The sequence below is a fragment of the Homarus americanus genome, unplaced genomic scaffold (genome assembly GCF_018991925.1).
Source record: "Homarus americanus isolate GMGI-L3 unplaced genomic scaffold, GMGI_Hamer_2.0 scaffold18703, whole genome shotgun sequence".
Taxonomy (NCBI): Eukaryota; Metazoa; Arthropoda; class Malacostraca; order Decapoda; family Nephropidae; genus Homarus; species Homarus americanus.
In genome coordinates, this window is record NW_024749779.1 from 12,509,605 (window position 1) to 12,526,240 (window position 16,636).

Consider the following 16,636-nt stretch of genomic DNA (forward strand, 5'->3'; position numbering starts at 1 on the left):
AACTCAAAAGACTCGAGGTGGAGCTGGAAACTCTCAAACAACGAGGTTTGGCTCAAGGTAGTAATACTTCAACATTCAGTGTAGACAAATGTCTCAACAGTGTTCATAAATTTAATGAGGAAGAACCAGACAAATTCTTCTCTCTTTTTGAGAAAATTGCCCGACTTAACAAGTGGCCTGTTTCTCAATGGTCTCAACTTATTTATAGATCTTTCACTGGTAAAGCATTAGATGTTTTTTCTGCCCTCTCTGAGGATCAATGTCTAGACTATGCCCTTGTTAAGTCTGCGGTTTTGAGCGCTTATAAACTTGTTCCTGAAGCCTACCGGCAACAGTTCCGTAACTGCCGGAAGACTGACAAACAAACATTTGTGGAGTTCTTCAGGCAGAAACAGGTCCTTTGTCGGAGGTGGATTGAAAGTGAGTCTACCCATGTAGAACATGACAAGCTTGTTGAACTAATCCTGCTAGAGGAGGTTAGAAAGTGTATCCCAGGCGACATTCGAGCACACTTGGATCAGAGAGGTATCTGTACCCTGGCTGATGCTGGTCCAGTGGCTGACCATTATTCCTTAACTAATAGAAATGTAAATTCCAGGTCTTATGCTCCCATGTCCCAGTCCTTCACTTCCTTCAAGCAGCCCACACCAACATCTACATCGGGGTCCCTGCCTCTTGTCATACCGACCCGACCCTCAGGTTCTGCATCATCTACCCCGGGTGAGCCCATGGTCCATGGGACAGGTGGATCCACTCCTACTGGTGAGAGAAACTCTAGTTGCAGGTACTGTAAGAAGCCAGGACATGTCATCAGCGACTGTCTCAAGTTAAAGAAAAGAAAGTCCTCTCACCAAGGATCCCCCACTCTTTTGGTCAGGGTGGCCGAGCAATCGGAGAAATTATTGGAGCCCTGTGTCACTGCCCTCAGTCAGACTGTTGCCCTGAATGCTTCCCCCTCTTCTATGATATCAACCTTTAAACCATTTTGTTCTCCTGGTTCCTTAGCTTTGGATCAATTCAGTCAATCCATTTCTGTTAAACTCTTGAGAGACACAGGCTCAGCCTTATCTCTTGTTACTAAAGAAGCTGCTCCATTCCTGGATTCATGCTATACTGGTAGCTGGGTGCTGGTGAACGGTTTGACCGGTGGGTCGCGTATTCCCCTTTGTCAAATGTACCTGCGGTCATCCATAAAGTCAGGCTATGTCACGTTAGGAGTAGTAGATAGCTTACCTGTAGAAGGGGTCTCCCTATTGATAGGAAATGACCTCGTTGGTGACATGATGTTCCCTAATGTTGTGATCTCATCTTGTCCCACTGCCGAGAATAATACTGTGCAGTTAGAAGTAGACTTTCCAGGGTTGTTCCCTGCGTGTGCTGTGACCCGTAGCATGAGCCGCAGTACAGAGGTAGAAGAGACTAGTGAAATTGATGAAGTTTCCCTCCAGGACTGTGAGAAGTCCGAGGATAATCTTGTTCAGCCGGACCATACTGATCTTGGTCTCAGTGAATTTTTTGAGGATTCCCCACAACCAGATAACCTCCAGAGTAGTTCTGATGGAGATAGGAACCCAGATGTCACTAGTTTGGGTTCCTCTCCCATCACTAGGAGTAAGTTTATTGAGCTACAAGCAGGGGATCCTGAGCTAGTAGGTTTTCTCAATAGGTCAGTTACTGAGACAGAAGCTGAGCAAGAATCAAATTGCTACTACACTAGGTCTGGTGTATTGATGCGGAAGTTCCGTCCCTCCAATTCTCCTGCCAATCACCCTTGGTTAGTTCATCATCAAGTTGTTATTCCCAAACCTTTGCGGCAGGACATACTTAGTATCGCTCATGATGGGGTGGGTGGTCATTTAGGAGTTAGGAAGACTTATGCAAAAATTTTATCCCAGTTCTTTTGGCCTAGGATGAAGAAAGACGTCAGCTCTTACTGTCGCACTTGCCATGATTGTCAGGTAGCGGGGAAACCGAACCCCAGTGTTAAACCATTCCCTCTGCAGCCTATCCCAGTCATTGAAGAGCCCTTTAGTAAGGTGGTCATAGATTGTGTCGGTCCCTTACCTAAGACCCCTCGTGGTCATCAGTTCTTGCTAACCATTATTGATTGTGCAACCCGTTATCCTGAAGCCATTCCCTTGCGCCGCATCACAGCGAAGAATGTTATCAAAGCCTTAACCCACTTCTTCACTCAAGTAGGCCTTCCTACAGTGGTGCAGTCAGATCAGGGTTCCAATTTTACTTCCCGGTTGTTTAATCAGGTAATGCAAACCCTGGGAGTCCGGCAGTTGAGGTCTTCGGCCTATCACCCTCAGTCACAGGGGGTGGTAGAGAGATTTCACCAGACACTAAAACTCATGTTGCGCACCTTCTGTCTGGAGACTGGGAAGGATTGGGACGAGGGAGTTGACCTGCTTTTGTTTGCTGTTCGGGACAGTAAACAAGAGTCGCTAGGATTCTCGCCCTTCCAGCTCGTCTATGGACATGAGGCGCGAGGGCCTCTTAAGGTGTTAAAAGAGTGTTGGTTGAGTGATCAGAGCGCGACGCCCTTAGCTTCATATGTGGTCTAATTCAAGGAGAAGTTGCGTCTGGCTGTAGAACTTGCCCAGTCCAACTTAAGGTGTGCTCAGATGAAAATGAAACTGCATTTTGATAAGGCCCATCAGGCAAAACCTAGAGAATTCCAAGTGGAGGAGCAGGTGTTGGCCTTCCTGCCCTTACATGATCACCCTTTTAAATCCAAATACAGTGGTCCATATGAAGTACTAGAAAAACAGGGGTCAGTGAATTATGTGATTAGCACCCCTGAACGGCGTAAGAAAAAACGCCTTATCCATGTCAATCTTTTAAAGTCATATCATGTTCGTAACGAAACCCTGGGAAATGCAGTTGCTTGTGTTGATCAATCCTTGCCAAATTGTATCATTGTGCCAGAGTGTAAGGATGATAAAGATCAGTGTTTTTCCGAAATAATGAATGGGTCTAGTGTAAAAGTTGAAAACTCTACTATCTTGGAGGACCCCAGTGCTAAGTTGTGCCATCTCTCTAGTGACCAAGCCAATAATATAAAGTCTCTATTACAGGAGTATCTTAGTATAGTTGGTGATTACCCACTCTCTTGTTCAGTGCTGGAGCATGACGTTGAGACCAGGGGAGCCAAGCCAATCCGACAGCGTCCCTACCGTCTTAATGCCTTCAAGCGGGAGTGTGTGCGAGCCGAGGTACAGCGTCTTCAAGAGCTAGGCCTCGTCGAACCCAGCATCAGTCCATGGGCATCCCCTGTTGTTCTAGTTCCAAAGCCGAATGGGTCAATGCGGCTGTGTGTGGATTACCGCAAGGTGAATGCCGTCACTGAACCCGATGGTTATCCCTTGCCACGCATCGACGACGTGATCGACGATCTTGGACAGGCAAGGTACGTGACCAAGTTGGATCTCCTCCAGGGCTACTACCAGATAAGACTGACTGAACGCTCCAGGGCCATCTCTGCTTTTGTCACTCCTGAGGGGTTGTACCAATTCACAGTCCTTCCGTTTGGTATGCGGAACGCCCCTGCAACCTTTCAACGCCTCATGAATTTCATCACGTCTGGTCTGGAAGGTGTCCGCTGTTACCTAGACGACCTCATCGTCTTCAGCAGTTCCTGGGAAGATCACATGAGTCGTCTACAAGCCCTCTTCTCCGTACTGGCTGCAAGCAAGCTGACGGTGAACCTTGTCAAAACTGAGTTCGGCCATGCCCACGTCACTTTCTTGGGGCATGTGGTCGGACAAGGGGAAGTCCAGCCTATAGCAGCCAAAATTGAGGCAATTCAACAGTATCCAGTGCCAGGCGATAAGAAGAGTGTGATGAGGTTGCTGGGTATGGCGGGGTACTACCGCCGTTTTTGTCCAAACTTCTCCTCCGTTGCCTCTCCCATGACTGACCTGCTGAGTGGCAAGAAAACCTTCAAGTGGACTACGGCTTGCCAGGAATCTTTTGAGAATCTTAAATCCCTGCTGGCAAATGCTCCTGTACTACTTGCACCTGACCTCCAGAAACAGTTCACTCTCCATGTCGACGCCAGTGAAATTGGCGCCGGTGCTGTGCTTCTGCAAGAGGGTGAGAGTGATCAAGTGCTTCATCCGCTGTGCTATTTTTCTAGAAAATTTAACAAATATCAAAGAAACTATGCCACCATTGAAAAGGAGGCTTTATCACTGATCATGGCACTAGAAAACCTCAAAGTATATATTGGCAGCACTGCTTATCCCATTCAAGTGTTCACTGATCATAACCCACTTACTTTTGTTGACAAGATGAAACATACCAACCAAAGACTTTTGAGGTGGGCTCTATCACTTCAGCCCTATAACTTGAACATTTCCCATATCCGCGGAAAAGAGAACGTGTTGGCTGATGCACTTTCTCGAGTCTGATTATTTAGTAACTATGTCTATATGCAAATTATTTTTTGTTTTATTGTCATTGAGTACCTTGTGTTTATATTATGAATTATTTTGCTTCATATTGATTTAAACCAATTGTGTTAGTTATTACTTTCACTGTGTAGCTGTATATCCATTTTCGCTTACAGTTAGTTGTAAGCTCACTTTTTTGGGGGAGGTGTCACGTGCCTGTAGCGCTCGGGAACTCGAATAGTATGAGGCCTCTGTTCACGCTTCCATTTCACACAAGCTACTAATAATTTGTTAATTGTACTTATTATATTATTATTGTTCTTAGTTACTTAGGTTAATTGTATATTTATGTATGTAATTTATATGCATCATTGTCTTACTCTGTTAAGTCAACTCAAGAGTAATATTAATAAATTATATAAAATATCCAGCAAATGTCTAGATCACGTGATATGAGACGCTCCTCCACGGCGTACCCACGCCACGCCAGTAGCGAAAATCCGTGGCATAGGTTAGACGTGTCTATTCGTTCTCTAGCCTTGACCCTTGTCTAGTGCTTTATCCAGCCTTCTGCAATGCCCTAGGGGTATCAGGTATTAGTGACACGTTTAGTTAGGCCTAGGAAGGGATCCTGGTGGTAAGGAATCTCCTGTTTGGGAGGGATAATCATTTTGTATTGATTGTTGTATATATATATTTCGTATGTCTTGTGTAATATAGTAATGTTAAGTAATATTTGTTTGGTCTAACTCCTTACAGTATATTTTCGCCCTTCCGGCATCACTCTTATTTTATTATACAATTACTTATTCCCTTAAATTCATGTTTGCTAATCATTACTCCCTTTAAAACATAAATTGAATTAATTAATTATCTTCCCTTTTGTGATTCACTTATTTCAACTGTTCTTACTTTTTCAAGTACATTTAGTTGAGTAGGTTTTTGGTGAGGATAATAATTGCCGTGTTCCCTATTTGTACCTTTATTTGTTAATAACTTGGGGTAGGATTCACTCCCCAAGTATAAAGGATAGTGGGATCGCGACACTGACTAACTACAGTCACTAAGAAAAGACAACACAGTATTCAGCAACTTAGATTTACTTAGCGGGTACTGGCAAATTCCCTTTCATGAGGATTCCCGCAAAATAGCTGCGTTGTGCACGCCTATGGGACATTTCGAATTCTTAAGAATGCCATTTGGTCTAAGATATGCGCTGCTAATATTCCAACGAATGATAAACACCTTGTTTGCTGGAATTATAGGTAACACAGTCTATGCCTATCTAGATGATCTTATCATAGTAAGCAAAGATATACAAAGTCATCTAAAGAAGCTACGAGAAGTTTTCACAATGCTACATCTAGCTGGATTGAAAGTGAAAGTTTCCAACTGTGATTTTCTGAAATCCAGAATCCAATTTCTTGGTCATGTAGTGGATGGAAATGGTATACACCCAATAGCTTGCAAGGTAAAGGCGGTGAAACAATTCCCTTGCCCCAAGAACGTAGATCAACTTCGTAGTTTCCTAGGATTATCAGGATACTACCGTTCTTTCATTGAAGGTCATGCCAAGTCAGCATCACCATTCACTAAACTCCTCAAAAAGGATGTGGAGTTTACATGGAATAAGGAACAAGAGGACAGATTTAATGCCCTCAAAAGCGCCTTAACGAAAGCTGCAGTGTTTGTAGGTTATGCATCTAAGCTACTGTGCCGAGTAGCAACCTTGTAAATAAGCTACTGTGCCGAGTAGCATTTATATATATATAATTACGTGGCAACACTGCACGTGTTATGTGGCAACATTGCCCCGAGGTTGCCATATGGCAAGGCAGTCTCGGGGCAATGTTGCTACATAACACGTGCAGTGTTGCCACGTAATTATATATATAAATGCTACTCGGCACAGTAGTTTATTTACAAGGTTGCTACTCGGCACAGTAGCTTAGATGCATAACCTACAGTGTTAGCCTTCCGGACTACACAAAACCATTTACCATGAGTACTGATGCCTCGGGCCTAGGTTTAGGGGTGGTTCTCTCGATAATTATCGAGGAAAATGGCGGGTAGTAGCATACGCCAGTCGCACCCTCAACGCTATAGAAACACGTTATTCAGCTACTCATTTAGAAGCATTAGCTGTAGTGTGGGCCCTCAAGTATTTTCGAGATCTCATTTTGGGATATCCGATCACAGTCCACACAGATCATGTAGCCGTGAGAGAAGTATTTAATGGGAAGAATTTATCAGGGCGTTTGCAGTAGCGCGCTGGTATCTGATCATACAGGAGATCGCACCCGATTTCAAGTATTAGCCGCGCCGTGCGAACGTGGTAGCTGATTCGCTATCTAGACACATAGCTCCTGTGACACCACTACCTATGTTCACCCTATCACAATTAAGGTCGGAACAGTTACAGGATCCATTATGGTCCAAGGTTATATATGCCTTAGAATCAGGAGATGAGGTAAATTTGCCCAAATTACCTCTACCACTCTCGCAGTTTGAGCTGCGGCATAACATATTATATCGCTCAGTGAAAACACAACAACAGTCAATCTCTCAAATTAAAGGTAAAAATTCTCACCCTCTTCCATGATGCACCCCAAATTGGGCATCCAGGGCAAGATAGATGTCTAACAAAAATTTGACAAAAGTATAATTGGAAATCTATGAGGATCGACATCGAACATCACAGTGCTAAATGTTTATCTTGTGCAAAACACAAGGGAACAACGATGGATCCCGCTCCAATCTTAGAATATCCGACGCCGGAACGTCCATGGGATACAGTTGCGCTCGATTTATTGCAACTACCAAAAAGCCATCAAGGCTCCAGTTACGTACTTGTCTGCGTTGACCATTTTTCCAGATTTGTGTTACTCGCATCATTGCCGAACAAGTCCGCCGAATCAGTGGCTCATGCATTAGTAACTCATCTAATCTATCCTTTCTCTACACCTAGGGTGATACTCTCGGATAACTGGGCAGAATTTAAGAATCAACTCTTAGCTGCTATACAGTATGTCAACAATATGACATTACACAAACCTTCACAACCGCCTACCATCCATCGTCAAATGGGTTGGTCGAGCCTGCGAATAAAAAATTTCTTGAGATTCTCCGACATGTGGTGAATCCAATGCATAGGTCGTGGGAGGACTGACTTCCATAGGTTGCAGCATCCATCAATGGATCTATAAATAGCTTTACAGGCAAATCGCCATACTACATAATTTACGGTACCGATAAATGCTTACCATATGATTTACTAACAGGAATTCCAAAACCTGTGTACAACATGGATGACTATGCCAAGAAACAAATCAATGTTTTCATGAGCATCCATGGAAAAGTACGAAAACACTTAGCAGACTCACGTGCTGAAATGATCTGCAAGCAACATAAAAAAAGCTAAGCCTATAAAATTAGAAATAGGAGACAAAGTAATGATAAGAGCGCCAGAACGCATTTCAAAACTCTCGCCTAAATTCACAGGTCCGTACGTGATTAGAGTGAAAGAACATGGAAACAAATTCCAAGTAGTTGAGCCAACGTCAAATGTTAAAGATATAGTACATGTAGATAGGATGAAAAAAGTCAGCAGAGACTTAGTAAGGACTCCTAATGTCAGTCAAGTACATCCTACTTCAACTACAACAGTTGCTCAACAAAATATAACGATAGACAATACATATTGTCAAAAACTACGATCAGCAACAACTAATCGTTAATTATCCTTACCTATTTCAGACATGGTCTGGATATCACTACTACTCTTGGTCTGGAGTGTGGTGACAACAGCCGCCTCCCCAGCAGACGTCGTCAAACGCGGAGCCTTAGTTGCCCCACTAGGCTAAGTATTAGTAGTACAAGACGTTGTCACTATCAAATACGAGCTCCATGACTTAAAGCACATGCCAGTGCATCTGAGGTCGGCAGCTGTCCACATTGAAACAGCTATGCAAACCTTGCAAGATCTCGAACAACAATCTACATTCTCTACAGCAATCCGTCAGACCATCTCTCTTCAGCACGACCGCATGAACAGTTTACTCAAACGAGTAAGGCATTTCGAGGGAAAGTTCCCTGTATATCCTGAAGACATCTGGAAAAATGTACATTCTCAGCCGCGTCAAAAACGTGGTCTGTTTAATTTTGTAGGTTTAATAAGTAACACCTTGTTTGGTACGGCAACAGCCGAAGATGTGACCAAACTAGGAAATAAAATGAGTGCAGTTTCAGGCACGGTTAGGAAACAAAATAGGGCCATTGCACAGTCCTACAAGGCAATACAAACTCTGACCTCTCATGTGAATGATATTGTTGAACGAACTAATCAACTATCACAAGTGGTCGAGGGATTCATTCGGTCAGAATCTACACTGGAATGGCAACTCTGCTTATCTGAATACATACATGCGGCTGAGGCCTCTGTACAATCTTTCGTAGAAACCAGTCATAGTCTCATTGCTGATCTTGTAAATGCTGGGTTAGGACGTGTTGACGCACAGTTGTTGCCGGTTCATCAACTAATTGCTGCGTTGCATACATCTGAAACTAATTATCATCCAACTCCTATCTTTCAGGAGCATGAAGTGGAATATTATTATCCCTTATTAGAAGCAACATTAACACACGGGGAAATACTAATGCACATTCCACTAAAATCACATTTTTTTTTAATGCATGGCATTTGGAACCATTTCCACTAAAAGCGAATGAGGGAATATTAATTCTGAACAAACAAACTGAACTAATAGTAGTATCAGATGATTTTTCATTAGTTGCTGTCGCTAAGCATGAAGTCCTAAATCATTGAAAATCAACATATTTGCATCTGCATGTTTGTTCGGCGTATGCTTTCGCATTCACTCGTACCGCAGAGCCTTCATGTGAATTAGCTCTGTTACAAACTAATGCCTCTAATGCCTCGAAACCAGGACAGCCTGATGCTTTTCGCCCCATATCACTAACCAGCTGCATGTGTAAAACCTTTGAGAGGATGGTTCTTGGCAGACTCTTATATAGAATCAGAGAACACATGTCCCCTAACATAAATGGCTTCACCCATGGTAAAGGTGTACATACTTGCATCACCACATTCCTAACTGTGCATGGTGATGAAAGGCACAGATACACCATATTTCTTGACCTAAAAGCTGCATTTGATATTGCTAATAGACAACTAATATTGTACGAACTAGCCAAAATGGATATAGGAGGTAGGCTGTTTCACTGGATAAGTGTTTACCTAACCAACAGAAGGTTGCTGCACTGTTTCAGGGTTACAAAAGTGAAGTCAAAGATATGCAACTTGTTACCCCTCAAGGTGGAGTACTTAGCCCCACTTTGTTCAAAGTTCTTATGAATGCAATATTAAATGTAATACCAGACAACCCCAGCAATATCACAATCAGCTAGGCTGATTACATTCTTATCCACACTAAAACTCATCGTGAAATGCAAACCACCATGAACCATGTATACGCTGCCTGTGAGAACCTCGGTCTTATTATCTCCACTTAGAAAACTAAGGTGTTCAACAAACAAGCTGGTAACCGCAAACGTGGCCCCGCCAAGTTCAAGTTAGGTAACAACACTATTGACTATGTTTCTTCTTTTAAATATCTTGGTGTCTCCGTCCCTTGTACCTTACCTGCCATACAACAACTAACCCGCCAATGTACTGACAGACTGAAACCTCTTAGAGGTGTAGCGGGATACAGCCCACATTATGGTGCTAATATTAGAACTGTTAAAACAATGTACCTAGGCTATATAAGATCTCTGATAGATTACCACGCACCAGCGCTGGTCCTTCGTGACAGGAAAGGCGTTAACAAACTCGAGAAAATGCAAAAAACAGCCCTCAGAATTATCCTAGGATGTCCCATAAGCACCTAAGTACTTAATATGAAGAAACAACTAGGTATACCCAGTGTCAAACATAGAATAATTGAAGTCAACCTCATGATAGCCCCGAAGCTTCTGCATGGTGATCCTGATAACATTGTTTCCTTAAAATTGCTAGAATGTATGAGCCATTGGACTGGTGAATTTAAATGGATCCAACCTACAGCTACACATATGAAGATATCTGAAATAGACTATCTGTACAAAGTTGAGACACAGCAGCGCTTCTTGCCACCCTGGCGGACAGTTCCCTTCTACATCACAATACCGACATATCCGCCTTAAAAAATTAATTATACAAAGTATTTATCTCCAACACACTGCTAAAGTGAGAGCTCTAACACATACACACTCTACAGACTGGAAGTGCTATTGTTGTGACTCACCCTAACGGTAATATAATTGAGAAAGGAGTTAGAATTAACAACTGGGCATACACTCTACAAACTGAATTAGTTGCCATACTCACACCTATTAAATGCATTGAAACCACTGTCACTGACTCTCTATCCTCACTACTTGCCATTGACACCCTCAACTCAAGTTGTCACGCGCTTCTCTGAAGCCAGACACAAATATGCGTACCGTGTTGACCTGGGTGTCAAGGTCAAACTGCTGTAGATCCCCTCTCACATAGGCCTCATAAAACATGACAGAGTTGATGCCCTCGACAAATTCGCGTCTAACAAAGACACTGTTGAATACAATTTGGGTCTGTCAAAAAGAACCCTTAAAACTGTAATTAGGAAAGAACTTATTGATGAATTTGTCGCAAGTAGACAAGGGCAAACAGGCTCTAGTCGATCCATAGTTTACCATGATGAGATATATCAAGTGAAACATGTAAATGGAGCAAGTAACAAGATCACTAGATTACAAGATGTTGTAACCGCTAGATTAATGTTAGGATATAAGTACCCATGGCAGTATGTTCCTCAAGCAGTTGTAAACAAGACGAAATGTAAAGTGTGTGGCCAGACATATGGCCACACACTTGAACACTACGTCCTCGACTGTTTGAAGATAAAAACTTTTAGGGACAGGTCCAAGCACACTGTGTGTGAAATGGCACAACACTTCATCTCTAGTGGCAAGATAGCCGACATATTAAGATTGTATCCACATTTTTGCATTTAGTACCTATATCAGTTCTCATGTACAGAACCAAATACACAATGTGCTTGAATACTTCTCACGCAAATGTGAATAACAAAGTATGCGGCCAGACTTACTGCCCCACACTCCTGTACTCACGCATTTTGGAATAAGTTACCCTTTATTTATAGATCTAAACAAATAATGTAATTGAAATACTGTGTAACATTCAGTGCCATAATATCCTTACCACGGGGGTTAATTATTATGACCCTTTGTAAACTCTATTCTGTAATCTTTTTGCGCTACTGCTCACAGGATGAGTGTGGGGTGCACAATAAAGTAGCCGCTGTAAGCGACAGAAGTAAATAAAAAAATAATTGTGAGGGAATTCCTACACCACGTGATGCCCCTCATAACGCCATCTGTGAGGGAGTTATTACACCACGTGAGGCCCATCATAACACCATCTGTGAGGGAATTACTACACCACGCGAGGTCCCTCATAACACCATCTGTGAGGGAACTACTACACCATGTGAGGTCCCTCCTAATATCATCTATGTGGGATTTACTACACTATGTGTTTGCTGATCAACACCTCAGCGCACATGATCTACGTGACCTTCACTGTAAACATTAATCTGTATGTTCACTGTATGTACCTTTACCTTTCTCTAATGAAGGCTTTTGTTAAACCACCAATGTCAATGTATGTAATAAGTCATTTATGTCCAATGTATATTTTCAGCCTTCGGGATGCAGAACTTTTTCAATAAACCGTTAATTATTAATTATTATTATTATTATTACACACACACACACATTACTATCACTACTTTGCTGTCACTCAGAATCGAGTATGACGATCATCCAGCTATGATACAATTATATGAGTTATTAGAGATGTTACTTAAGTTAGTGAGTTTTGAGGTAACTAAAGAGGCCGATACGGGACCCGCAGCGTTGTCCACATTCGTTGCACATGTGGAGGGCTCCATCTACTGTGGGAGGGACGGTGGCACAATCTTTCCGACGATGGCCCTTGTCTGACTCGGTTTGCAGTTGGGCTAACTCGAAAGTATTGACACCTTCTCGTGTTTTCTCTTAATCGACTCCCAGGTGAGGGGGTCGATTTGGCACCATTTCAGGTTTGTCTTAAGACTATCTTTATACTTTTTGAATTGCCCGCCGACGTTACGTTTACTATTCGTTAGGTGATTGTAAACTAGTTGCTTTGGCAGTCTAATGTCGCCCATGCGGATAACGTGACCAGTCCAACGTAGTTGTTCATGGATAAAGATAGCCTCGATGCTCCTACAGTTGGTGTAAGCAAGAATACTGGCGTTTGTTCTATTGTGTTTCCAGCGAACTCGGATGATGGAACGTAGACGTAGACGTAGACTACGTTGGTGAAAATACACACACACACACACACAAACACGCACATCTATAAATTGAAAAAAAAATCCCTCAATCCTTCAGGGTATTGTAATGTCCACAAGCCTCCCTACAACACAGAATACAACTGCTGGAGTTCCTGAGGACGAGGCTGACATAATGAAGTATGACCTGTTACTCTCTCTCTCTCTCTCTCTTTCTCTCTCTCTCTCTCTCTCTCTCTCTCTCTCTCTCTCTCGGAGCCGGGCCCCCTAGGTTCGGGTCCGCCAAAGGGCTCCAGAGACGTCCCTAAACCAGCCAGTACCCACGTGGAAAGTCACGAGCCAGAGTCGAGAATTAAATTTTTATTGCAAGTTTGATTATCTTCCCCAAATACCCCAATTCTGCTCCGGTCCTGAAATTGCAGAGTAAAAATGTTATGACAGTTTTCCTCGCAAACACACCAAATGTTAACGTTGGCCTCTGAGGACATTCTTCTATTCGGCGAGTTTAAGTTGTCATATTACGGTTGAATTATTATTATCTTCTATTCCTGCTATTATTATTATTATTATTATTATTATTATTATTATTATTACTATTACTATTATTATTATTATTATTATTATTATTATTATTATTATTATTTTTGTTGTTATTGTTATTGTTATTGTTATTGGTATTATTATTAGGATATTTAATATTAAGGTAATTAAATGGTGGCGAAGGTGTGGCTATTGGGGGAGGCTGGAGGCCACGTTTAAAAAAAAAAGTAGTATTAGTAGTGGTAGTAGTAGTAGTAATAAAATGGCGGCGAAGGTGTGGCTATTGGGGGAGACTGGAGGCCACGTTAAAAAAAAAGTAATAGTAGTAGTAGTAGTCGGTCAGCTTTGCTCTGCCTCAGGGGAACGAGAGCTTCTGCCCCAATTCCAACAACTGCTGCAGATATCGACTATGAGGCTACTGTCACTGAATGCCTCTTAGATATGCGGCTCAACTAATTTAACACAGATAGAATAGCTACATATGTATTAGGATATTTAATATTAAGGTAATTAAATGGTGGCGAAGGTGTGGCTATTGAGGGAGGCTGGAGGCCACATTATTAAAAAAAAAAAGTAGTAGTAGTAGTAGGGCCTGCACGGTGTGGGTGTGGTGGATTGTCCTCCCTGATCTAAAGTGTTTTTGGAGGAGACATATTCAGAGTGTGGGAGTGGGAATTTCACAGTGTGTCGGTGAATATCGCCTCTCACCCTGAGCATTGTCACTGAAAGTTCTTTTCATCCCTTATGGCATTAATCGCAAATAATCCGTGTGTTCACCTGTGTAAGGGCGGAAACGCTCTTCCTGCTCGTTACCGCTGCTCACTCGCTCGTTTGCTGGCGCGACCCCCACTTGGGGGGGAGGGGGTTAGACTGAGGTGAGAACGTCGCTGCTACCAGCGACACCTGCAGATTCTACTCAGCCGTCAGTACAGTCACTACCTCCCCTCTGTTCGTCAATTTCTGGCTGTGATCTCATCAAAGGCTCTGGACTCGTGGGCTGTGTCCCCAGACCTTCACCTATGGACTGTCAATCTCTGGACCCCATACCACTACCGCAGCTGCCACGACCGCCAATTCATCTCCTCCGTCTGTGCCCCGGTGTTTCTCCCGCTGTAGCAAGACATCGGCCGCTGTCGCTCGAGTGGATCACTGCGTTCCAGAACCTTCCCCAGGGCTGCTGCCGTAGGAAATATCTGTTCATTGTTTGATTCTATTGTTGTTTGATTCCATTAATTGCTGACTCCTATTTATTGTTGATTCTATCAGTTGGTGACTCCCATTAATTGTTTGATTCCATTAATTGTTGGACTTCCATTAACTGTTGACTGTATTAATTGTTTGACTCCCGTAATTGTTATTTCATGTTTGTCAGAGTTTTGTTATATTTTTATAGTGAAGAGGTGTCAATCTCAAACAGTTGTTTGTTATTCCTCAGAAAATCAAGGTCCTTTACTTTCCATATTTAAGATCCTGATTAGGCTGGTAAGGGTTTTCTATCCCTAAGTCCCAGGCTTTTACAACCAGCGATCACCAAGCGATTTTGTGAGTATCTGGATGGTCGGCTACTGCAGGTGCCAGGTGCCAGTGTTGATAGGCCTACTTTGGCAGGGGTGGCATCGAGACTCTCGCCCTTATGAGGCAAAGTGCCCTACTCTTGCGGTCGCCCCAACCCCAAGCAACGGTCACTGCCTGTAGTATCAGCGGACCAAGTGAGTATATATAACTAATATTACATCAATGAGATCATAGAAATAGTGGATATTTTTCCCAAGGATATATAAACAAGTGTTAGGTGTGACAATTCTTGCTCCCAGTGGACTATTCTGATGTGTGGATTGTCGCCCACAGGGGTGTAGCCTACACACACACACACACACACACACACTCTCCCTCGCTCGCTCACGAATGCCCATATACCCGGACACAGCAGTCCAGCCTGTCACCTTTCAGCCTTTACTCATAATAACTAGTTTCTTCTTCTGTATGGGACCAAAGCAGATGTCGGAGGCGGATATAACTGTCGCCCAAGGTTCAGAACACTATGCCAGGTAACAGACATTGCTGCGTCTGTGCTAGCCAGTACCAAAATTGCACTAGCTGTGAGTGTGCGAGAAACAACCGACCATGTGTGGTTTGCAGAAAGGGAAACAATAGCCGAAACCCACAAGGCAGGGAGCCGACACAGGAGGCCACAGTGGATATCTCCGAGACCCAACCGCACGATGATATCCTAAATGATAGCAGTGAGTCTACTCAACTTGAAAATGTAGTACTATTAAACGCTGCTCCAATAGTAGCAAATATCCACGAGGTGAATGAGAGACAGCCACCACAGTGGAATGGCATTTCGATGGAAAATGCGGACATATGGGTCAAAGAAACTTACTCAGAAATTGTCAGGTGGTCGCCAGCTAACCTGTTTGAACCACCCAAATGTGCGGCCACCAAAGAAACGATTCGGGAGATTATTCACCTCATAACTGAGTACACTCAAGACTGCTTCCTTGCCCCATTAGCTCTTCAAATACTGGCAATAATGCCACATCTATTCTGTCATAGGACACACACAAAGACTAAACACAAAGAAAATACGGCAGCTATGAAGAAAAAAGTGACATTGTGGCAGAATGTGGCAATTGATGAGTTTCTATGTAAAGGAAGAACAATGCAGGAGCGACTAAAACTTACAGGAGACGGAAAGCAAAACACTGATGACGTTGCAAGAAAGTTTGCAAACAAAATGCGTGTGGGAAAAGTTTTTTCGGCGGTAAGATCTCTCACACAAGAATTCTCCGGTGGTATTCTGCCAATAAACAGAGACATTAAAACAACTGAGAGAAAAACATACCCCTACAAATGAAGATGAAGGCATCAGGTTCCAGGGTGACTATATCCCACCAAATGCTGTCCTGTTCGAGAAAATAACAGGAGGGATGGTGTGGAAAAAGGCACTGAAGACTCGAGGAGGTGCCGGTCCTTCAGGTCTGGATGCAAAAGGTTGGAGAGTCATCCTCAGCACTAACAAGTTTGGCCCTGTAGCAAGTGATCTCTGTGAAGGTTCCAAGTGTTCCCTGAAGAAGGCAGTGATGGGTAGGGAAACACTGAAGTCCATTTATTCACGGATAGGAGAAATACAAGTAGTGACTAGCGTGTGCCTTGTACGACCCACAGAGTCAGTCTGAGACTGTCTTGCCATATGGCAGCCTCGGGGCAATGTTGCCACATAACACGTGCAGTGTTGCCACGTAATTACATACATAGATGCTACTCGGCACAGTAGCTTATATACAAGGTTGC